The sequence below is a fragment of the Spermophilus citellus genome (assembly GCF_964194105.1).
Source record: "Spermophilus citellus genome assembly, chromosome: 2".
NCBI lineage: Eukaryota > Metazoa > Chordata > Mammalia > Rodentia > Sciuridae > Spermophilus > Spermophilus citellus.
This window is the reverse complement of record NC_138183.1, coordinates 242979427-243003334: the sequence shown is the minus strand read 5'-3', so window position 1 is coordinate 243003334 and position 23908 is coordinate 242979427. Positions and strand designations below refer to the sequence as shown.

Sequence of the window (23908 nt, the reverse complement as noted above, 5' to 3'; positions counted from 1 at the left end):
TAAATAAATAAAAGGTATTGTGTCCAACTATAACTAAAAAATAAATATTAAAAAAAAGGGGGCTGGGGATGTGGCTCAAGCGGTAGCGCGCTCGCCTGGCATGCGTGCGGCCCGGGTTCGATCCTCAGCACCACATACCAACAAAGATGTTGTGTCCGCCGAGAACTAAAAAATAAATATTAAAAATTCTCTCTCTCTCTCTCTCTCCCTCTCTCTCTCTCTCTCTTAAAAAAAAAAATTAAAAAAAAAAAAAAGATACATGAGCGAGCCTCTATGCCCTACAACTACTGAGAGCTTTCTTCCTAACTATCATAAAAATAGGGGGAAAGAAGATGTTTCCATTTTTCTTTAGAATAAAGATTATTCCTTTTCTACATTAGAGAGGGGAAAAAATGAAAAAGAAACGAGTGGGGACAAAGAATAATGACATTGAGCAAGCTACAGAAGACCAGTCTTGCAACTCAGAAATTTGATGACGTTTCTTCTACAAGCCATACACATCATAAAAAGATAATGCTACAAACCAGAGCTGCAAACCATTAACTGACTTTGGCAGAGTCAGGAATGGCTTATAAGTCTGGTCTAACACCTTTCTAGTTTTGCCACTTAATGTTTCCAAAGCGTTCACTTTAAAAAAAAAAAAAAAAATCAAGGATTCCTGATGTGAGAAGGGTGGCACATAAAATGAAACTTGTTTTTCTCCTAAGATTAATATTTCCTAAGAATAGTCAGCCAGCTTTATGATTAACAAGTTTTAGATCCTATATTACTGGATCCCATCCACACTAGAAGGCCTACCTGTTATTACCCAGAGTCTACAGCAAGATTCCCTCATTCAAGCAGTGACAATGATAAAAGTTCACTCTCTGCTGTCAGAACTCCAAACCAAAACAAGTTAAATTGAATCGGTGCCCAGAAGGCCAAACAATTAGACAATACCAAACAAATAATAGGGCGAAAACCAGTCATCAATAGCACAGTCCCTGAAATGATTTGTTCTATTGTAAACCAGCTATAGAAATATAATTTGGAATTATGATTCTTAAAGGTTAAGAATATAGGTTTTGAAATCTGACTGGGTTCAAGTCACAGACCTAACCTTATATAATATCAGACCAGTACCACCTATTTTTAACCTCAGCTTTCCTGTCAATGGAGAAGTAAAAATACATAGGATAACTGTGAGGATTAAATGAGATGATTCATGTAAATTCATAGGAAAAGGTCTTAACACATAGAAAGTTATTAATGTTACTACTACAAATACTTCTATAAAACACAAAGGACTAGAATTTTGGTGGTGTTGCAGAGTTTCTGAGTAAATCACACATCTCGATATGCACTTCTCATTCTATAGGAATTCTTCACACTCTCAATGGGAAAAACAAAATAACACTCCAGACTAGGAGTCAAAAGACCCAGGGCCTAACTACTGGCTCTGCCAAAAACATGCTAGGCAATCTTGAAGAAGGTATAGCCCCTGAAAGCTTCAATTTTTATTACTTAAGTCAGTCAGGGTGGCACACATCTAACCTCAGCTACACAGGAAGCTGAGGCAGGAAAACACAAGTACAAGGCCAGCCTCAGCAATTTATCAGGGCCCTAAGAACTTAGTGAGACCCTGTCTCAAAATAAAAAATAGAAAGGGTTGGGATGTAACTGAGCTAATTTATTTCTCTTCCCACCATGCAGTTCACATAAGTACATCCAATGATGTGACCAGATTTAGACAAACAAGCCTTTACTGGAAGAGAAAAAAGAATTTGTCCTAAGATGAAGAACTCTAAACTTCTTTTGAGTTCTTGGGACAGAAATTTTATTCTCTGTAGCCAATCCCAAAGGTAGTTCTCCTCCTTTCTTCTTATTTATGCATTATAAAATCAAACCAATGCCATAAATTTATGCTTTTCCTCTAAATGCAATGATAAGTAAAATTTCACTTCCACTGTCTTCTAGGCATATAAAGTAGTTTTTTAAATAAAATGCACTGAATCTCCTTCTAAAGACTACCAATCAAGGCCAGATGCAGTGGTGCATACCTGTAATCCCAGTAGCTCAGGAGGTGGAAGCAGGAGGATCAAGTTCAAAGTCAGCCTCAGCAATTTAGTGAGGCACCAAGCAACTGAGACCCTGTCTCTAATAAAATACAAAACAGGGGTAGGGATGTGGCTCAGTGGTGGAGTGTCAGAGTTCAATCCCCAGTACCCCCCCACACACACACACACACACATACAAGAATACCAAACAAGGCCTGGGGTTGTAGCTCAGTGGTACAGCACTTGCCTAGCACATGTGAGGCACTGGGTTCAATCCTCAGCACCACACAAAAATAAATATAATGAAGTTATTGTGTCCATCTACAATTAAAAATATTTTTTAAAAGCCAATCAATAAAATATGGCCACTGTAATACTACAGAACTGTATGTGACAACATTTAAGAAAGAAAGGATCTGCTTCAAAATTCAAAATTAATCACTCTCGTTCAATCACAAATACACACAGAAAATTGCCACTTTGTTTCTAAATCAAAGGAATATATTTTGTCAAGTTTTTTCTATGGCTCCTTATCAGAAAGAGTTCTTGTACCTGAGTCCAAAGTCTAAGTACCCACCCTCTGTTCTCACTTGATGTTCCACCTTCTGAAGCTCAGTCAGAATAATTCTAGTATTTCACTTGTTAGACTAACTTCTATGCTAACCTCAAGTCTCTGGGGCTGACCGGCATTTAGATCTAAAAGGGGTAGGAGTGCTGGGTTGTGGTTCAGTGGTAGAGCGCTTGCCTAGTCTAGCATGCATGAGGGACTGGGTTCATTCCCCAGCACCATATAAAAAACCTAAATAAACAAAATAAAGATATTGTGTCCATCTACAACTAAAAATATTAAAGAGAGAGAGAGATGGGCATGGTGTTACAAACCTATAGTCCCAGCTACTCAGGAGGCTGAGGCAGGAGGAATGCTTGAACTTGGGGCTTAAGGTTGGCTGGGCAACACAGCATAACCAAAAAAGGTCTAGAGAGAACCCTGCTCACTTCACAACCTCAACTCAGAGCAACAAAACCTATACTTCAGAAATGGCCTTGTCTTAGCAGTTTCTGTGCTAAGTTCAATGCCAGCCTGGGCAACACAGCAAGACTCCACTTCTTCAAAATGATAATAATGAGGAGGAGGAGATGGTGATGAAGATCATGGGTATGATGCGTACACCTGTAATCTCAGGTACTTGGGAGCCTGAGACCCTGTCTCAAAATAAAATAACGTCTATCGGTGTAGAGCACTTGCTTAGCATGTTTGAAGCCCTGGGTTCAATTCCCAGCACCACATAAAAAACTCCTAGCTAAATGGAACTTAGGTCCAATGGGGCTCCTTAAACTTATCTGTCTTATAATCATGACCCACAGTTACTGTTAGGATTTAAAGTTTTTACTATGACTTACAAACAGAACAGAACAAAACAAAACAGGAAAGGGAGTGTAGGTCAGTGGTAGAGTGTTTGCTTGGCAATGCATGAGGCAGGCCCTACATTTGATCACAAGTACAGCCAGGGGATAAAAATAAAAGAACCAACAGGTATGGTAGTTCATGCCTGTAGACCCAATACTCAGGAGGCTGAGGCAGAAGGATCAATTCAGCCCAGGGTTCAAGACCAGACTGGACAACATAGCAAGACACCATCTCAAAAAGGAGAAGGGAAAAAAAAATCACTTCTATCATCATGACAGACCTCCTAAAATTCAGAAACCTGATAAAACATTTGTCTTGCTCCCATCCAAAGTATTCTGGGAACCCCCCCACCAAGCCATACTAAAATGGCTAAATGCTAGACTGGCTTTGAAGCAAAGCAAGGGTGTGGTTCTCAGCTAGTGAGAGGGCCCAGAACTGAAAGGGTATGGAAAGAAACAAAACCTGCTTCTCTCTCAAGCTGCATGACACACACACAGGACTGGTCTAACAAGTCCTTCTGATCTCTCAGGCCAGGCAGCCTCCTTCTCCTCCCCCATTACCCACATGCCTCTCAAAGGCCCTCCGCTGGGACCGATAACACTGAATTTTTCTCTCAATCCAGAGTCAGGGGCACACAATTACTTACCTGGATCCCTTTGCAACCTTGCCAAAGGCACCTCACTTACCCTTATAAGGAGAAAACAGGGCTTTAGGGAGAGGCCGGTAAGGAAACAAAGATAAGAGGGAGGGGTAAAAAAACCAGGGAGGTGTCAGACTAGAGGAAGAGGAAAGGCCAAATGCCTTTCTCCTTCCTAGTAGAGGAGGGAGAGAAAGAGAGGGAGGTCAGGTACATAATAGGAAGTAAGAAAAATTTAATTGAAATGAGAAGGTATTGTTAACTCCCTTGTCATAAAAGAGATCCTAAAATTAACTGGGACACCTTTTACTCTTCTCCCACTCTAGGCTAGAAAGAATATATTCATGGAAAAACTTAACCTTAGGGTTTGCTAGAGGTCACCCTCACATTCCTTTCTTAAAAAGGCCAGATTTTAACAGATCCCCTTACTTTTTAATCCATGGCATTCCTGCCTCTCAATCTCTTTGTCTATCATTGACCACTTCCTCAAAATTTGAAAAGACATCCCCTCTATCAAGTTTAGAATACACCTCCCTTTAGGGCCAAGCAGCAAGGAGAAAGGTGTAAATCTATGAAGAAATCAATCTGAGGAAGTGTTGAAGTCTTGTTTCAACCACAGAACAGGTAAGAGGAGGAAATGTTTTTCCCTATCTGGATGAAAGTGAAAATTTAACCCTAAAAGGGGGAGAAAAGTGTGTATTATTGATCTCCCCCAGAAGTTCATATATAATCCTCTCAATACCCTCTAAAATAATGACTACTGCCCCACGGCTTTTGGAGATGGGGTTTACATTGCCCAGGCTGGTCTTGAACCTATGGGCTCAAATAATCCTCCCATCTCAGCCTCCCAAGTAACAGGTATGTGCCACCTAGCAAACTAGTGGCTCCCTTTTCTGGATGTGTAGACTATATCAAAAGTAGTTGTTATTTCAGGCACAGTGGCACATGCCTGTAATCCCAGCAGCTTGGGAAGCTGAAGAGGAAGATCGCAAGCTCAAAGCCAACCTCAGCAATTTAGCAAGGCCCTAAGCAACTCAGTAAGACCTTGTCTTTAAATAAAATATTTTTAAATGGGCTGGGAATGTGGCTCATTGGTTAGGTGCCCCTGAGTTCAATCCCTGGTACCAAAATAAATTTAAAGAATAAAATTTATTCTGGGTGCACTGACCCAGTCCTGTAATGCCAGCAATTTGGAAGGCTGAGGCAAGAGGACTGCAAGTACAAGGCCAGCCAAGGAAATTTTGGGAAAAACATTCTCAAACAATAAAAAGGCCAGGGGATGTAGCTCAGTGATAAAACGCCCCTAGGTTCAATTCCCAGTAAAACACACACACATAAAAGCAGTTAGCATCTTGCCCAAGGTGATGGGCTAGTAAGTGTAGAAATCTGAACATTCTACTCCACATCCAAGTTCCTTCTCATTGATACAGAGCAAGTGTGAACTTTCTATGCTTCTGGTGGTTAAAAATCATTATAAACCCAATACAGATGCTTTTTCATTGGGTAGGGAGAGGAGCAAGATGGGATGGAACCGGCTAGACCTTGGGTCTTTCTTTCATTTTAAAGAGCAAACCTCTACTGTTCTGGAAAAGAAAGCTTGCAATCTACTTGAGACTTATTTCCCCTTTTAAGGGACAAGTACTCAGGAGGAAAGGTAATAAATAGGGAAAAAAGAGTCCCCCACACCATTTATCTTCACAGTGGCTACCCTGCTCTAGAAAATGGCTATCTCGCCACATTCTCTGTTCACCTCTCTGGAACAAAGAAAACCTAATCACAAATATTCCTATTCTCATTTTTACTGTAACATCCCACTAAGCCAAAAGCAAATATCAGAGTTGGGATGGGAAAAAGAAGGAACTAGAGGCAGGGAAGATTGTGCTAGCCAGCATCAGAACAGAGGGGAGGGATTGTTCTAGGGGTATGTTAGCAATCTGCCTCTAGGGCAGCTGTCCTCCTTGGCAATCAAAGGCAGGTCTGTGTGTGCGCTCCCGGGCCAGCCAGCTTGGCAAGAAGTTGAGAACTCAGCCACCCAATCCACAAAGTGAGAAAAGATGCCTGTTTCACAGCTGGAATGGAGGGCAGGGAAAACACAAAACAAGGTAGAAAAGAGAAGAAGAGGACAAATAGTGCCACAGGTGCTATTTTAGTCTAGACATGGGGGGGGGGGGGTAGAATCCCAGTAAAGTAGTTATGTACAAACACTAAAGAATTGCCAGTAACCCTCAATGAAATCAAAGAATGGATTGTTTTTTCCTGCTCTGAATATAAGGATGAGATCTAAAACACAGGACCCAGCATTAACTGTTTCTCTCTGTCCCTTTCAGATCCAATAAGATATCTGCAATATATATATAACATGAACATTATTTAACATCTAACTCCTTCTAGACTTCCTCTTTTAATTAAATCCTAGATATCCGTAAGTAATAGTAGCACACACAAAACTCAGTAAAGCTTCTCAATGCTAGGAGATCAAGGCCATTTATATAACTCAAGTGCTAAGACGTAAAAGGCCACAGTCAGAATTCACACCCTCAAATCCCTCGGAGTAGCTAGATGTTCCGTGACCCATTAGACACACAAAGGCTGCTCTCTTCTCAGTAGAGCTCTATAGCAGAACCGCTCTCCAGGGACAAAGAGATTTCACAGGAGAACCACAAAGACATCGCCCCTCTCTGTTCCCCCACTCCCAGCTTTCTCACTTCCTGTCACAGTAGCACCAGACCACAGTCTCCCAGAAACAAACAAATACAAAGTGCTGAATTCTGGGCTGCAAGCCAACCACATTCCAGGGCATCCTGTCTACCAATCACCAGCCAGAGCTCCCACTTTGCCCTGCACAGTTCCTTATCATGTTCGGGAAAACAACCCTCCCTCCCTGCCCCAAGCCAACACTACACAGGACAAAGCTCAGGCATTTAAGAATCAGCAGAAAGATACTATGTGTGTGGATCTAAGAGTCTGGAGGGGGTGAGGGATTTTTAAGATTCCTGCTTCGTAAGTGTCTTGAGACAGTGCACTGGGGATTTTAAACTTATTGGTGCTGTTACATTCAGCGCAACCACATGTGACAAGTTCCCCAAGAAAGCTTCATCATGGCAATTTGATCACCAACCTGAATTCAGTCAATGAAATAGTCCCACTTGGAGACTTTAGGGTATATCTTCTGTCACCTTCTCTATCACCCACTTCTGCTTTCAAAGTCAAACTATTTTCCCTCCAAGCACAGAACTGATTCTGAAGTCAGGCCCCACAGAGAACAAACAAAGGCAGCAGACTCCACCCTACAAAGAGGCAGTTTATCAAGTGCAAGGGGTGGGGGTGGGGGTGTAAAGTTCCCTACTTCCCTAGAGAGTAAGAGGAGGGCCACTAGGAATTGCACTGTAGCAGCAAAGAGGTCACAACAGCAACCTCAGCTTTTCCTGCTGGGCTGCAGAAATGCAATCTAGTCAGAAGGAAAACCCTCCCTTCCAAAAATAGAATAAATAATACATTTCTTCTATTATCTTGTACAGCCTATTGGAAGCTAGTCCCTAAACCCCAGAAGCAAAGATGCATATAGAAGTAAAGCTCTATTTGCCAGAGATTCCTGAAATCCAAAGAACCTCGATTCCCTGTGCATAAACACAGTAATGCTCAGCAGAGTTCCCAAACCAGAGGGGCATTCCAAGCAACTAACCAGTAATATGCTACCTTTTCTCCTTTGCTTCTTCTAGACCCTCTCCTTCTTGGACTTGCTAAAAGCACATGGGTTAAATCCTGAGCTAGCCAGTACATGATGCAAAAGGAGCTAAGCATAAAACAACACAATTTAGAAGGATTTAATTCTTTTTTTTTTAAAGAGAGAGTGAGAGAGGAGAGAGAGAGAGAGAGAGAGAGAGAGAGAGAGAGAGAGAGAGAGAGAATTTTTAATATTTATTTCTTAGTTCTCGGCGGACACAACATCTTTGTTGGTATGTGGTGCTGAGGATCGAACCCGGGCCGCACGCATGCCAGGCGAGCGAGCTACCGCCTGAGCCACATCCCCAGCCCCAGGATTTAATTCTTATCTGGATCTGGCACAACCAGGTGGAGAGATAGAGTGGGAATATGCACAATAGTAAGCCACTCTAGGGCGGGCATTCTAGGGCTGGCTGGAAAATAATATTTAGTAACACTATGTTTTAGAAAAGAACTTCAGCTGGGTGTGGTAGTAAGAGTTTGTAATCCCAACTACTCTGGAGCTTGAGGAGGAGGATGGCGAATTTGAGGTTGGCCTGGGCAATCTGATGAGACCCTGTCTCAAAATTAAAAAAAAAAAAAAGAGCTGGAAATGTAGCACAGTGGTAGAGTATTTGCCTACCTCGTACAAGGCCTTGGGTTCAATTCTCAGCACTAACAAAAGAACAGGACTTCAACAGCAGCGTCTAATCTGAAAATTCTGTCACTGAAGCACACAAAAAAACAAATTTAATATCTCTTACTTAGTACCAAATCAAGATTCCTTTTTTCTCTCAAAAATACTGAAAAATTAGCTGGTGTTATAGTGCAAACCCATAATCCCAACAATACGGGAAGCTGAGGCAGCAGGATCTCCAAGTCAAGGACAGCCTCAGAAACTTAGCAAGATCCTGTCTCAAAAAAACAAGGGGGGGGGGGGGGAGTTAGGAATGTAGCTGGGTAGTAGAGCACCCCTGGGTCTAGTCTCCAGAAAAATAAATCCCCAAAAATAAAATTACTGAAAAATTAGTTACAAACATTAGTATTCTTACCCAATACTCCCTCATTGTCCAAACCACATAAATCAGAGCCAATTAAGTGTGAGATGGGCATACATGAACAGATTTAAAAAATAGTAGCACCTATGGGGAGTTTTCTCAACATCAAATTGAGCAGGTGAGAGCAAAGGAGTGCCAACTCAGAAATCCAGTCATCCTTGAGTGTAAGGGACATTAGGAGACTAAGTATAGCTAACCAATTACATTCAACCTAATTTCACCAGAGGCCCTGGTTCTAATTGTATTGGGGGCTGTATGAAAACGTTTGGAAAACCCAACCAATGGAATAGCGAATGGGTAAGAAGGAAGTCCCTGAAGGGCCCAAGACTTAGCTGAATACTAAAATGGGAGGATGAATCTGCTTTGCTATCTAGCTTCCCAGCCACCCCTTGAAAAAAAAAGCTGAAAGAATTAGAGGGAGGGGAGGCAGAGTAAAGAATGTAATTGGGATTGGTTTAGCTACATTCCAACTAGCCAAAACATCCCACAAAGTTAAGAGTGCCTGAGAATCCAGTTCCATTACATGAGAGCTAGTAGGACTCTGCTATCTAGTTCCAGTTCCTCAGCCACCCCTCACCTCCAAAAGCTCTAAAAAGAAGGCTAATTAAGATGGTTTGATGAAGGCACCAGCTGTTTCCACTGCTTGCACTCCCTCCCTCCCCTACCCTCCCCCCACCTCCTGAGAGTTTAAACTCACATCAAACACTCAATACAATTGGTCAGTAGGAAGAAGAAGCCTGGACTAAAATAGCAGGAAGGGTGCCAACTGGCCCTACTTAGAAGGAATGCATTCTTGGCTCAATTTAAAAATAAGAAACCTGTGTCATCCACTCTCTTCTGCCCAAATATGTTCTGCTTTCTACAACCCACCCCTCCGGGTCAAATGGGTTTCAATTTCTTCCCTGCAACTACTTGGTCTGTTTTCAAATGTCAGACAATACAGGAGAGATGCACACAAAACTGAATGTAAAATAACGTGTGGCAGATTAGAAGGCTGCCTGGGACTACAAAAGCCAAACCTAGTACAGAGCTCCCATGTAAAAGCAAAGAGACAAGTACATACCACAAAGGCGAGCAAATGTTGTACAGCCACACTTAAACAAAGATGGTAACTCAACTTCTTAAGGCACAGTTAAGAATGCTAGCACAATCCCAGAGACTCAGGAAGCTGACTGAGGCAGGAAGACCACAAATTTGAGGCCAGTCTTAGCAATTTAGTGAGACCCTGTCTCAAAGTAAAAACTAAAAAGGACCCGGGATGTAGCTCCATGGTAAAGCGCCCATGCTTTCAATCCCCCCCACACCAAAAAAAAAAAAAAAGGAAGAAAGAAAGAGTACTAACATTATGAGCTCCTCCCCCACCTATATTCCAAGTTGGCCAGTTAGCCAAGAAGGAAGGGAAGGAAGCTAGCACTTCCTTTTCAGACAGGAAGTAAATTGGCCCTTCCTGTCCAGTTTTAAACAAATTATCCAGCTGAGTTTCAATGCAAACATCCTCTCCAGAATTTGTTCCACAATTTCAAAATGGAGAGGGGAAGTAGAGATAAGGTCTAAAATGCTCCCTTTGCCCTAACAGGCAAGTCCTCCATATCTTGCAAAGTACTAGCATAACCTCCAAATCAGGGGTAACATCTGTAATTTCAAAATATAACAGAACACAGGTATATCACTTCAAATTAACCACCTTCTCACATGCTACCACCTTGAACTACCACCAGTCTTCTCTACTTCTTATTCTACCTAAATAACTACTCACTGGGAAATAATACATATATGAAGCTTAATTCAGATTTTGTGATACACAAACCTGAGAGATCAGAATCATCTGGGAAGTGTTTTCAAAAAATACAATCCTCATACTGCAATCTCTGGAGGAAAAGTCTGGGGATTCATGTTTTTAAAAAGTCCCAATAGTGATCGTATAGCATTCAGGGAACCACTGTACTACTGGCCCATCCCCAACAACCCTCAAACCACAACATTCTTACAAAAAGGGCACTGGTTATAAAATACATTATCTGGGCCTGTTTTTACTGCTCACCAGACAGCTCAAATCATTACTCAGTATGGATTAGAGGTTCTTAAAAAGCATGAATTTAAATATAAGGATGAGGTCTGGGAAGCAGCTCAGTGGTAGTGAAGTGCTTGCCTAGCAAGTGTTAAAGCCCTGGGTTCGAGCCTCACCACTGAAATAATTTACATGATAAAAAACAAAGTGAAATAAAATATCAGGCATGGTGACACATGCCTGTAATGCTAGGGACTGGGAGGCTGAGAAGGGAGAAACACAAGATCAAGGCCAGCCTAGGCAACTTAGTGAACGCTTGGCAACTTAGCAAGACTCTTAAAAACAGCTAGGAGTATAGCTCAGTGGTACTTTCTTAGCATGTGTAAGGCTCTGGGTTCAAACTCCAGTACCACAAAAATAAATGAATAATTAAATGTAAGGAAGGCAGGCTGGAGTTGTGGCTCAGAGGTAGAGTGCTCGCCTAGCATGCACGAGGCACTGGGTTTGATCGTCAGCACCACATAAATGTAAAATAAAGATATTGTGTCCACCTAAAAAAAAAACTTAAAAATAAATATTAAAAAAAAATTTAAGGATGGCTGGAATGGCAGTCCTAAATCCTGTTTTCTAGGACTCAGAACCTGGAAGGAAGGAACTATTTCACTTGCCAACACCACCCTCTTTGGAGTCCTGAGTTGCTACAATGGAGGTGTATTTACACTGCAGGCTGGGCAACCTAATTATTTTTAAAATGTCCTAGTTAAAATTTCCTCTAAAGAACAAAGATCTGTGCCTAATTTTCAAAGACTGAGTCCATATTCTATCCCAAAAGCCTTTGTAAGTCTTAAATCTACCATTCAAGATCCCCCAGATATTTCTAGCGTACCTGATCACGTACAAGAGAAATAACCAGAAACTCTGGATTCAAGAGTTACTTCTGACACTTATCCAAGCAAGTCACTTTAACTCTGGTTTGAGTAAGAGTCAATGAGTAGCAAAATATCTTTATAATAACTATAGGGAGCCTAACAAAGTGGCACATGCCTCTGATCCCAATGGCTCAGGAGACTGAGGCAAGAGGATTCCAAGTTCAAAGCCAGCCTCAGCAACCTAACAAGGCCTAAGCAATTCAATGACACCCTGTCTCAAAATGAAATATTAAAAAGGGCTGGGATGTGACTCAGTGGTTAAGTGCTTCTGGGTTCAAACCTCAGAAGAAGAAAAAAAAGAACTATAAATGACCAGGACTATGGCTTAGTGGTAGAGCACTTGCCTTGCATGCAAAAGGCCCTGGGTTCAATCCCAGCACCATAAACGAAAAAAGAACTATAGAGAAAAATATTTCCACAAGGAAGCAAGAAGACTTAATGAAGAACAGCATTCAAGTGTGGTGACACATGCCTAGAATACCATCTACTTGGGAGGCTGAAGCAGGAGGATTACAAGTTCAAGGCCAACCTGGGCAATTTAAGGAGACCCTGTCTCAAAATAAAAAGCAAAACGGACTGAGGACATGCTCAGTGGTAGAGCCTCCTGGGTTCAATTCCCAGCACCACAAATAATAATAATAATAATAATAATAGCATTAAAATACATACTCTCAGAACAACCACAAATGTCTCGATTTTTATCTACATATGCTGAAGTAATATATCAACTAGTTATTTAAACCAACTTCAAAATCTTGGGAATCTTTTGATTGCCTGCAATATTTCCCATGCAAGTCAAGACAGTTACTTGACCAAAAGAGAAGGGAATTGGAGGGGTGAAATATCTCCTGATTAAGGTCATCTCCTAAAGATGATATTAAGTAACAGGATATGAACTAGATAAGTATAATTAAAGGGAAGAACAGAGGGTAACCAGGTCAAGTACCAGGACTAAGAACTTCAGGAAAGAAAGGGTGAACAGGAGGGAGGGAAGGAAGCAGATAGATAGATCTTTCACTGAGGAACAGACTAGCTAAACCAGAAGTCTTGAAAGGGATAGAAAGAGTGGGTGATTCAAAATACAGGTACTCTTGATATCCTTTTATTTTTACAGATACTCTTTTACTTTCATTCATGGGTTGCCACAGAATACCAAATTACTAAAAAGTTGGTGCTTCGGGCTGGGGATGTGGCTCAAGCGGTAGCGCACTCTCCTGGCATGCGTGCGGCCCGGGGTTCGATCCTCAGCACCACATACAAAGATGTTGTGTCCGCCGATAACTAAAAAATAAATATTAAAATTCTCTCTCTCTCCCCCCCTCTCTCTTAAAAAAAAAAAAAAAAAAAAAAAAAAAAAAAAAAAAAAGTTGGTGCTTCTTCCTCAGTTTCTATCAAAGACAACCAGGCAAAGTGGCTCGGTATGTATTTAATAATACCTAATGAGCTAAACATACATATGGAAAGGGAAAATATAAATCTAGAGTTAGTTATCAGGGATGATCATGGCTCCAATGTACAAGACAGAAATATGAGTACAGTGACCTATAAAGTGTTCCCTGATTCTCAGCAAAGCAAAATAAAAAATTTAAATTAAAAAGAAAGAGCGGGCTGAGGTGGTTGCTCAGCAGTAGAGCACTTGCCTAGCATGTGTGAGGCACTGGGTTCAATTCTAGCACAGCATATAAATAAAATAAGTAAGTAAATAAAGATCCATCAACAACTAAAAAACAATATTTTTAGAAACAAAAGAAAGAATATCAGTCCCCGAAGCCATCAAATTCCAAAGATGAGTTTCAGGGAAGCAGGAAATTTTGGTTGAAGAAGCAAAAGAGGAAGCAGAAAATAAGCAGGGAAAGCATAATTTCTGGCCAAAAGCACATAAACCAAATGAACAAAGGTTGTACTAAAAGGAAATTTTACTAGGTCTCTCACTGTGGTTCACAGAAAGCTGTGGGTAATAAGACACCTGTAGACAAGAATAAAAATTTTGATCTCACTTCCCAAACACATACAGACTTAATCTAAGTAACTGTCCTAACATTATTCTCAAGACAAGGGTCATCAATCTCTGCAAAATCCGCCAATTACGTTCATGGGGCTTCCGCAATGGGAGAAAGATGGAGGATATGACTACTGCTGCCTCAACTTACAAGAAATACACAAAAAATTGACAATAACATTATCTCTGGTGCCTGAGGTAAGGAGACAACTTTTCTTGCGTTGTATAGTACTAAACAAGGTCCTACACTATGTATAGTACTAAACAAGGTCCTACACTAACTATTCCCCTTTTCCCCACACACACCCTCTTTTTTTTTTTTTTTTAACTGGATATTTGACTCAGGGGCACTTTATTTACCACTGAGCTACATCACTATCCCTTTTTATTGAAACAGGCTCACTAAGTTGCTGAGGCTGGTCTGGAACTTGCAATCCTCCTGCTCAGCCTCCCAAGTCACTGGGATTACAGGTATACACCATGCACCCAATTTACTTTATCCTTTCCCCCTTCTCTTTTTTGCTTACTGTCACCAACCAGCCTAAGGGTCTTTTCACTTTCTACTCCTCTTATGTACATGACTCCATCCCTTATTTCTTCTGGTATTCTCAAACATACCTTACACATAAGGCCTTTGCTGTCCAACCTATATAATAACACTCACTCTAGCCAGACACGGTAGTACATTTGTAATCCCAGTGACTCGGAAGACTAAAGCAAGAGAATCACAAGCTAAGGCCAGCCTCAGCAACTTAACAGATTCCTGTCTCAAACTAAAATGGGCTAGACCAATCCCAAAAAACCAAATGCCAAATGTTGTCTCTGATATGTGGACACTGGTCCATAATCGCAATGGGGGGAACTCGGGAGGAATGGAGGAACTTTAGATAGGGCAAAGAAGAGAGAGGGGAAGGGAGGGGACAGGGGGTGTAGGAAAGACAGTGGAATGAGATGGACATCATTATCCTAAGGATATGTATGAAGACATTAATGGTGTGACTCTGCTTTGTGAACAACCAGAGACATGAAAAAATGTGCTCTATATGTGTAATATGAATTGAAATACATTCTGCTGTCATGTATAACAAATTAGAATAAATAAATTTTTGAAAAATAAAATAAAATGGGCTTGAGATGTGGCTCAGTGGTAAAGTATCCCTGGGTTCAATCTGCAGTACCAAAACAGTGAATAAACTCACTCCCACTATGGCACCTCTTATCCTCCATTCTTATTCTACTTTATTTTTTTTTCAATAACATTATCACATTCTGACATTTTTTAATTTATTTATTATTTGTTTCTCACAACTAGATATTAAGCTCTGTGAGAACAAGTATTATTTGGGTCTAATTTTTTTTTTTTTTAATGTGGTGCTGAGGATAGAACCCAGTGCCTCACACATGCTAGGCAAGTACTCTACCACTGAGCCACAACCCCAGCCCAGGTTTATTTATTTTATTGTACTCTAGTGCATGGTATATAACACTCTCAAATTTCTTTGGATGAATTAAAATGTTTTACTCCTTCAATGAAGGCAAAAAGTTAAATTTAAGAAAATAAATCAACTTTGTTTCACTTTTATTTCTAAACCTTTGTCTAATTGTGATCTTAGGCATACAAACTAAGGGCTCCTATATTCTTACCTCCCCATTTGGTTGATCTTCAGCAGGACAGACACACAAGTAGCCAATTGTGTCCTGATTTACAAAGTTGTCAATGGAGAATAGAACAGAGAGCTTACAGAACTTTCCCCATTCCAACAAAGAATCAGGAAAGAAATCAGATTGGCACCAATTTCTGTTTTAAAGTAGATTACTCTATTTTAAAATGTACTGAATATAAATCAGTTACTTTATTTCAATGAAGTTTACTTCACTTGCAATGAAATGGGAACTGCAGGTGCTTTGATAAAGGTAATTGAAAAGCTGACCTAGTTCCTATAACAATGTCTTATATCGTCAACTATTAGAATAAATTTTAGTTTCTTAAAATATAAACTCCTTGGGCTGGAGTTGTGGATCAGCGGTAGAGTGTTCGCCTACCACATGAGAGGCCCTGGGTTCAATCCTCAGTACAACATATAAATAAATAATTAAATAAAGGTATTATGTCCAACCACAACTAAAAAATAAATATTAAAAAATTAAAATAATAAAATAAAATATAAACTCCTTGCCGAGCATGATGATACATGCCGAATCCCAGCAAGTTGAGAGGCTGAGGAAAGAGGATCTGATATTTGAGGCTGGCCTGGGCACCTCAGTGAAATCCTGTCTCAAAACAAAAAATAAAAAACTGGGGATACAAGTCTATGGTCGAGTACCCCTGTGTTCAATCTCCAGTACTGCAAGATACAAAAAATAAAAAGTGCTGGGGATGTAGTTTGGTGGTAAAGTGTTTGCCTAGCATGTGCAAGGTCCTGGGTTCAACCTCAAGTACAACAACAAGAAAACCTAATAATTTACTCTGGGGAAAGTAAATTTCTTTTGCTCAAATAAGCCATAATAGTAACTAATTTTAGGAAATGTAGATGACATCTGAAAATCAAAGATAAAAACTAAGTTACTAGAACAAGTCAATCGTCTTAGATTATAATTATAATCCTAATGTAAAACTGAAATATACCAGAAGCAATAGCCTAACACTTCTACCTTTTGTAATTAAGTAATTTTTTTTTTTTTCAGAAAAAGAAGCAAGCTTCTCACATATCAATTGTTAGTTAGGAAAACAATGCTCCCATGAAGACCACCAACCTAAGGTGAAAAATGAGGAGAAAAAAGGAAGGCGAGAAAAAGGGAGACAGAAGAGGAAAGGAAACCAATAGGACAGAAACTGAAGGAGAACTGTTAAGGGGCTACTAGGGGTGTAGCTCAGTAGAAAGCGAGCTTCACATGCACAAGACCCTGGGTTTAATCTCCAGTGTGCTCGTGCGCACGCACACACACACACACACAGAAAATTAAAAGTAGGATGCTGGGTGAGGGAGTCATGGTAGAAGGCTATGGAGCACCAACATAAATTATTATCATTATTATTTATTATTGCATACACTGAGCCACATCCCCAGCCCTTTTTATTTTCTTTTTTTTTTTTTTTTTTGAGACAGGGTCTTGCTAAGTTGCTGAGGCTGACCTTGAACTTGAGATCCTCCTGCCTCAGCCTCCTAAGTAGCTGAAATTACAGGTGTGTAACACTGGGCTGGCCAGAAATTATTTTAAACCTATTTAGAACCCGATTTTCACAAGTTATTTAGCATGAAAAAAAAAAAAGGGGGGAGAAAAAAGAAAATCCTAGGTTGAAAAAACCTTCACGTTTCCAGGCAAGGCTGTATCTACCACATACATATGGTCCCACAGGCAACAGCTGGGCTTTTCCATATAAAAGCACACTCTTCCTAGAAGCATACTTTTCACAGGAAGCATTCATGAACTCAAAATTTCTATATGTCAGTTTTACAAATATCCATAAATAACAACTGTAGAGAAGTGTTTCCTGAACACACACAAAAAAGGAGTTTATTTCAAGAAAAGGGATAGTAAAAGCCTGCCTTCATTTCTGTGTAATCGTTTTAATTGTTTCCACTACAACCATTCATAACTGAATGTTATCCTAAAGTCATGGTTAGACAAGCAAGACTTTGAGGTAAAGAACCTCATTCAGGGGCTAGGGTTGTGGCTCAGCGGTACAGCACTCGCCTCGCACGTGCGAGACCTTGGGTTCGATCCTCAGCGCCACAAAAAAATAAATAACTGAAATACAGGTATTGTGTCCAACTACAACTAAAAAAATAAATATTAAAAAAAAAGAAAAGAATCTCATTCAGTCGAGTATGATGGTGCACACCAATAATCCCCGCAACTCAGGAGGTTGAGGTAGGAGGATCAAGAGTTCAAAGCCAGCCTCAGCAACTTAGTAAGGCCCTAAACAACTCCGTGAGACCCTGTCTCTAAATACAATATTTTAAAAAGGGATGGGGATGTGGTTCAGTGGTTAGGCATCCCAGTACCAAAAAAAAAACCTCTTTCAAAGCCAAGAATAATAAACCCAAACAAAACCTTTCAATCCATTCTCTGACAAAATTAAAGTTACCTCTTAGATGCTAGAGTTCTATCTCTTGTAAAAACAAAATGGTAGGAGTAACTTGTATTGCAGTTATTTTAATCTAAAGTATTGAAGTCTCTGAAGAAATTATTGTAAGATACTCAAGCTTTGCTACCTGTTTCTCTACCCCATTCACACCACACTTTATTAAAAGCAATCCATTCTCATACCACCATTGTTTTGGATAACCCCATCCATACAACTCCCCAAAGTTGGCTACTAAAAAAACTTTTTCCCCCATTAAATAAAAAAAGTTAGCTTACCCACCCATAAAGTCCATTTATTCCACAATATAAGAATCTACATCTAGCTGGCATGATGGCCCACACCTGTAATTCCAATGACTCTGGGAAGCTGAGGCAGAAAGAATGTAAATTCAAGGTCAGCCTCAGAAATTTAGTGAGGCTCTATGCAAGTTAGAGACTCTGCCTCAAAATAAAAAAATAAAAATAAAATAAAAAGGGCTGAAGATGTAGCTCAGTGGTAAAGAGCCATGGGTGAATTCCCTAGTATAAGGGAAAAAAAAATCTACATCTAACATTGAATCTCAGGTTTGAAGTTTTTTGTTTTTGTTTCTGGTGTCAGGGTTTGAACCTAGGGTCTTGCATGAACACACACTCTAATCTGGGCTATAATCCTGCCCCAAATTTGAGGTCTTTTTTCTTTTTCTATGTTTTCTTTTTGGTCTAAATCTCAGGTTCTAAGACCTTAATCCCAGAGACTTGGGAGGCTGAGGCAAGAGGAACACAAGTTGAAGGCCAGCCTCAGCAATTTAGTGAGACCCTCAGCAACTTATCGAGACCCCCATCTCAAAATAAAAAATAAAAAGGACTGGGGATGTAGCTCAGTGGTAAAACATCCCTGGGTTCTATCCTCAGAGAGAGAGAGAGAGAGAGAGAGAAAGGAAGGAAGGAAGGAAGGAAGGAAGGAAGAGAGGGAGGGAGGAAGGAAGATATTTAGTCCAACAGACAAATGAAGTTTGAATTCATTTACCATTCTAATAGCAAATATAAGGTATTACTATGAGCTCTGCACTGTTCCACAAATTTTACATATCTAATCATGTAATTGTCACAACAGTCCTATAAGACAGTTAATATTATCCCCATTTTACAGACAAGACTAAAACACAGAGCAATTACGCAATTTGCCATAGGTTAGTAGGTACTGGAGCAAGATTTGAAACCAAGCAGTTTAGTCTGACTTCAGCATCCATATCCTTAAGCACTCTGCTATGCAGCCTTGTCTCACCACACTAGTGAAACAGATTGGAAATTAACTTTTTGGTCAGCATATTGGTCAAAAAACATACAACAGGGTTGGGGATGGAGCTCAGTGGTAAAGCGCTTACTTAGCATGTCAAAGGACCTAGGATATATCCCCAGTATCACAAACAAATAAAAATAAAGCAACACTTGGTGTCTGAGTAAGTGACCGGTATACAGAAGTTACTGTACTATTCATGCAAACTTTCCTGCAAGTTTGAAATGAAAATGTTAAAATCACTTTTATCATCATAATGGGAAACGTTTTGTGAAAACCATGACAAATTACCTATCATGAACGAGCACAGAATGCCTTAAGAAAATCTGGAGCCAGGCAAGGTGGTACACTCTAGTAGTCCCACCTACTCCAGAAGCTAAAGCAGGAGGATCACTTGAGCCAAGAAGTTGAAGACCAACCTGAGCAACATAGAGACCCCTCTCCAAAAAAAAAAAAAAAAAACCCAAACTGCAGCTGGGACTGTAGCTTAGTGATTGAGCGCTTGCCTCACATGCGTGAGGCACTGGGTTCGATCCTCAGCACCACATTAAAAATAAATAAATAAATAAATGAAACATGACAAAGATATTGTGTTCATCTACAACTAAAAAAAAAAAAAAAAAAAAAAAACTATGGATCCTTATAAGGCCCCCTCTCTACATGCCTGATTTAAATTGCCCAAATCATTCCAATCAGACTGCACCCAAAGGACAGGAAGGGGCTCTAAAAGTAAGAACTTTTAAACTGGACTCAAAGGACAGGAAGGGGCTCTAAAAGTAAGAACTGTCCTTGAACCAGATCAGTAAATGCAGACAGGCCCTACATATATATAATATTTATAATCAAGGGGCTGGGGATGTGGCTCAAGCGGCAGCGCGCTCGCCTCGAATGCGTGCGGCCCGGGTTCGATTCTCAGCACCACATACCAACAAAGATGTTGTGTCCACCGAGAACTAAAAAATAAATATTAAGAAAAAAAAAAAAATTCTCTCTCTCTCTTTCTCTCTCTCCCTCTCACTCTCTCTTTAAAAAAAAAAAAATATTTATAATCAAGAACAGTGTATAATATTTAATATAATATTTAATAATCAACATGAAATTCCCAGTAAATTACGGAGAATACTTCCAAAAAATATATATGACTAAACACAAAACAATAACACCCTAACTCCCCCCTTTTCACTCCTATCCAGAAGAGTTGTTCTTGCCTCCTACAATCACCCGGCCACGCTATATCAGTACTCTATTGGAAGCATTGAAGGTAGCTGCATTTTTTAGCAAAGCAATCCCTGTTTCAGCATTGTCTGATTTTAACCCCTTTCTCCGAGGGAAAGGAACATGAAAAAATATTTGTAGTTCTTTCTTTCCTGATTACCTACAGTTCATTCCTTTAGGCAAGTTTCCAGTTACTATCAGGATTCTAAATTACCCATGAAAACTAATTTTGGTTCTTAAACTCATAAACGTTCCAATACACTTAACGAACAAAATCTCCTAAAGATCCATGACTGAAGCAGTGATAAAAACCACAATGATAAACTGGGCATGGTGGTGCACACAGCACAGGAGGCTGACACAGGAGGATTGCGAGTTCAAAGCCAGCCTCAGCAATGACAAGGCGCGAAGCAACTCAGTGAGACTGTCTCTAAATAAAACACAAAATAGGGCTGGGGATGTGACTCAGTGGTTGAGTGCTCCCGAGTTCAATCTGGTACCCAAAAACAAAAAAACAGCACAAATGATATCAGGGGCTGTGGATGTAGCTCAATGGTGGAATGCTCACCAGCATGTACAAGGCCCTGTGCTCAATCTCCAGGCCTACCCGGCACCTCCCCCCCCACCCCCTACCCCCACTAAAAATAAAGACACCAAACATGATTTCTCTGAAGTGAAGCACTGATGGTCAAAACTATCCTTCCACACTCTTTGTGTTTTTATTAACAGGTAGAAAACCACTCTTTCCAACCAGGGCTGAAAGCAGTACTTCCTTGCTGCTGCCCTAATGTATTCTTCCCTAAAAAAATGGCTATTTTTTAGATTTTCAGTGGTGAAACTAATAGCTTCTGAAATGAATGACCTAGGTCCTTTGCTTTTTACACACCTTGCTTTTTACACACACCTTTCTTGGGCTGCTTGCAGGAAAGGAAACAGAAGTAAAGTTAAAATCTTTACTATTATTTCCAGAAACTTTGCTTAAAAATGAAAGGAAGAAGATGTAGACTGAACCTCAGCCTACAGTAAAAGTTTCAAAACCACATGGAAATATTATTAATTTATGTTGTTTTGCTTCTTATCTCAACTTCCTTTCAAGCCTTCCCCACAAAAGTTCCTCACTAGCTAGGTGGTGGATCAGGCCTGTAATCCCAACATGGAAGGCTGAAACATGAGGACCACAAATTCAAGGCTAGCCTCAACAATTTAGTGAGACCCTGTCTCAACATAAAAAAAAGGGTTGGGGCTGTACTCAGTGGTAGAGCATCCCTGGGTTCAATCCCTAGTATTGCTAAATAAATATCCCTCAATTATTACAATCAAGTGCCTTATTTAACCAAGGCTTTCGAAGCACCTTAGTATGTACATATACTAAGATAGATACTAAAGGATTCAGAGGTAGGAAGATAGTACCTATACCCAAGCAGCTTAGTCTAGAAGTAAAAAAGACAAAAAAGAGAGAGAATTTTAATATAGTATGATTACTATGGTATTTGAACTACCTCCTACAAGTTTCTCCCTCTAAACCAAATACCTGAAAATTCTCTGGGAAAAGAAAACTTCACTGATAATCAAATACAGTGTGAGACAACTGTAGGAATTTAAAGGAATTAGAACCAGGCACAGTGACACACACCTGTAATCCCAGCCACTAGGTTAGGCTAAGGCAAAAGGATGGCCAATTCAAGGCCACTCTGGGAAATATAAGGAAATTGTCTCAAAAAAAGAGCCAGGCATGCCCGCCTATAATCCCAGCAGCTCGGAAGGCTGAGGCAGGAGAATCACAAATTCAAGCCAGCCTCAGCAATAGCGAGAAACCAAGTTAACTCAGTGAGACTCTGTCTCTAAATAAAATACAAAATAGGGCTGGGGTTGTAGCTCAGTGGTTGAATGACCCTGAGTTTAATCCCCAGTACCAAAAAAAAAAAAAAAAAAAAGAAAGAAAGAAAGAAAAAGGAGGGAAAAAAGGGACAGCAATGGCACACATATGGAAAGATCCCTGTTCTAAAAATAATATCCATTCTAGCATATTCAACTCCCCAGGGCTCTAAGGAAAATGGATCTTTTACATACATACATTATCCCAACATGGGTGCTGAAGGAAATGGGAGAAGGTTTGAAATCTGAGTGACTACTGATCCTACATAAAATGAAACACTCCTGCCTCTTGTAAGTTCATTTTAGTTCTGTTATTTCCATTCTCTCTGAAGAATGGCAGTGTATTAGTGGTTAAGTCATTGGACTTTGTAGTCAAGTCAGACCAGGGTTAATCCTGGCCTCCACCATTTACAGGCAGTAAAGATTTTCAGCAAAACTGTTTGGGATTCCTTCTTTTTTTTTTTTTTAAAAAAAAAAAGGGTTTTTGTTGGAATTAAGTAATAGTTTGTGCAAAATGATTAGCACACCATAAAAAACAATGAGGGGAAAGGCAAGAGAACCTGGCAGTTACTAACAGAGGACTATCATGTACCAAAATAGAAAGCAAAAATTATACAGAGCTAATCATTTTATCAATAGATAATGATCTATGCTTAATTTATTTGCATTAATCTTATCTCACCCAACCCTGGAGAGCAACTACTTCATAAACCAAAGGCTGGATTGTAATTATTGGGAGCTTTTCTTTTTTTAAGATCTCAAATAACCTCAATTTTATACTAGCTGGCAGAACATATTCTAGTCCCTCTGTCCATGCTGGAATCCTAAGCAAGGTACTAGAACTCTAAACACTCAAAAGAGACTCCACCTGGAACACGGATCACTACCTTGCTCACATAACAAAGAAACCAACAGTATTATATAGGAGACAAACAAGGAAAGAAAAATCTGTACAACTCACAGTGGTCATCATTTTTACCCCAAAATCAAAATAAAGAAAAAAACAAAAAAATTACAAAATAAAAGATTTTCTTATCTGTACCTTTTACTATAATTCCTGGGAAAACAACAACAACCAGTAGTGAGGTAAAAGACAAATCTTCCATCTTATCACCCCAAAGGCTCTAATACTACACACAAATCAAAACAATGCCTTAGTTCATGGAAACAGTCCTAGACCCTAGTTAACTGCAATGTTCACTGCAGCTACACAAAGCTCAGTATTTAAAGCCGGACCCAAATCACTATCACTCAGTCATCCAGAACCTATTTTCAAACTGCCTTTGTACTCTTCCTTCAGATTCTCTCATCCCTCCCCACTAAAGGTTGAGTGGGAAACCAACACTCCGACAGTCCGGCAGCAACATAACCAACCCTCCAATGAAACCTCCCTAGTATGGAGTTAAGGTAGAGAGCACATTTGAAAGAAAATCAGGAAAATATTAAACAAGAACTATGCCGAACAGACTGTACACACTTTTTATTTTTAATTTACTTGTTATAAGACCCAGACATCAGAATTTTTATGTAACCCTTACCTAGTTTATATTGAGAGGAAGAACAAAGTTCTGTCTCCTCCTGAAGCCACAACCTCACAAGGATGAAATCATCTTTCAAGAAATGTTCTCATTCTAGAAAGGAAATTCAAGGAAGTGTTCTAGTCTGAAAAGAATGGG

General features: G+C 39.9%; 1 protein-coding gene across 13 annotated transcripts in view; it reads right to left on the bottom strand.

The window, feature by feature from the left end:
- Positions 1 to 23908, bottom strand: part of CTNND1 (catenin delta 1) — a 50923-nt gene that overhangs the window by 25374 nt on the left and 1641 nt on the right. For 2 of the 13 annotated variants that reach the window (XM_081275102.1, XM_081275105.1), the window contains exon 2: positions 23771 to 23894. The exons of 9 other annotated variants lie outside the window; for them this stretch is intronic. The gene's annotated coding sequence lies outside the window, so the exon portion shown is untranslated. The remainder of the gene's footprint in view (positions 1 to 23770; positions 23895 to 23908) is intronic. 2 more of the 13 variants (XM_081275103.1, XM_081275106.1) reach the window with 1 other exon arrangement.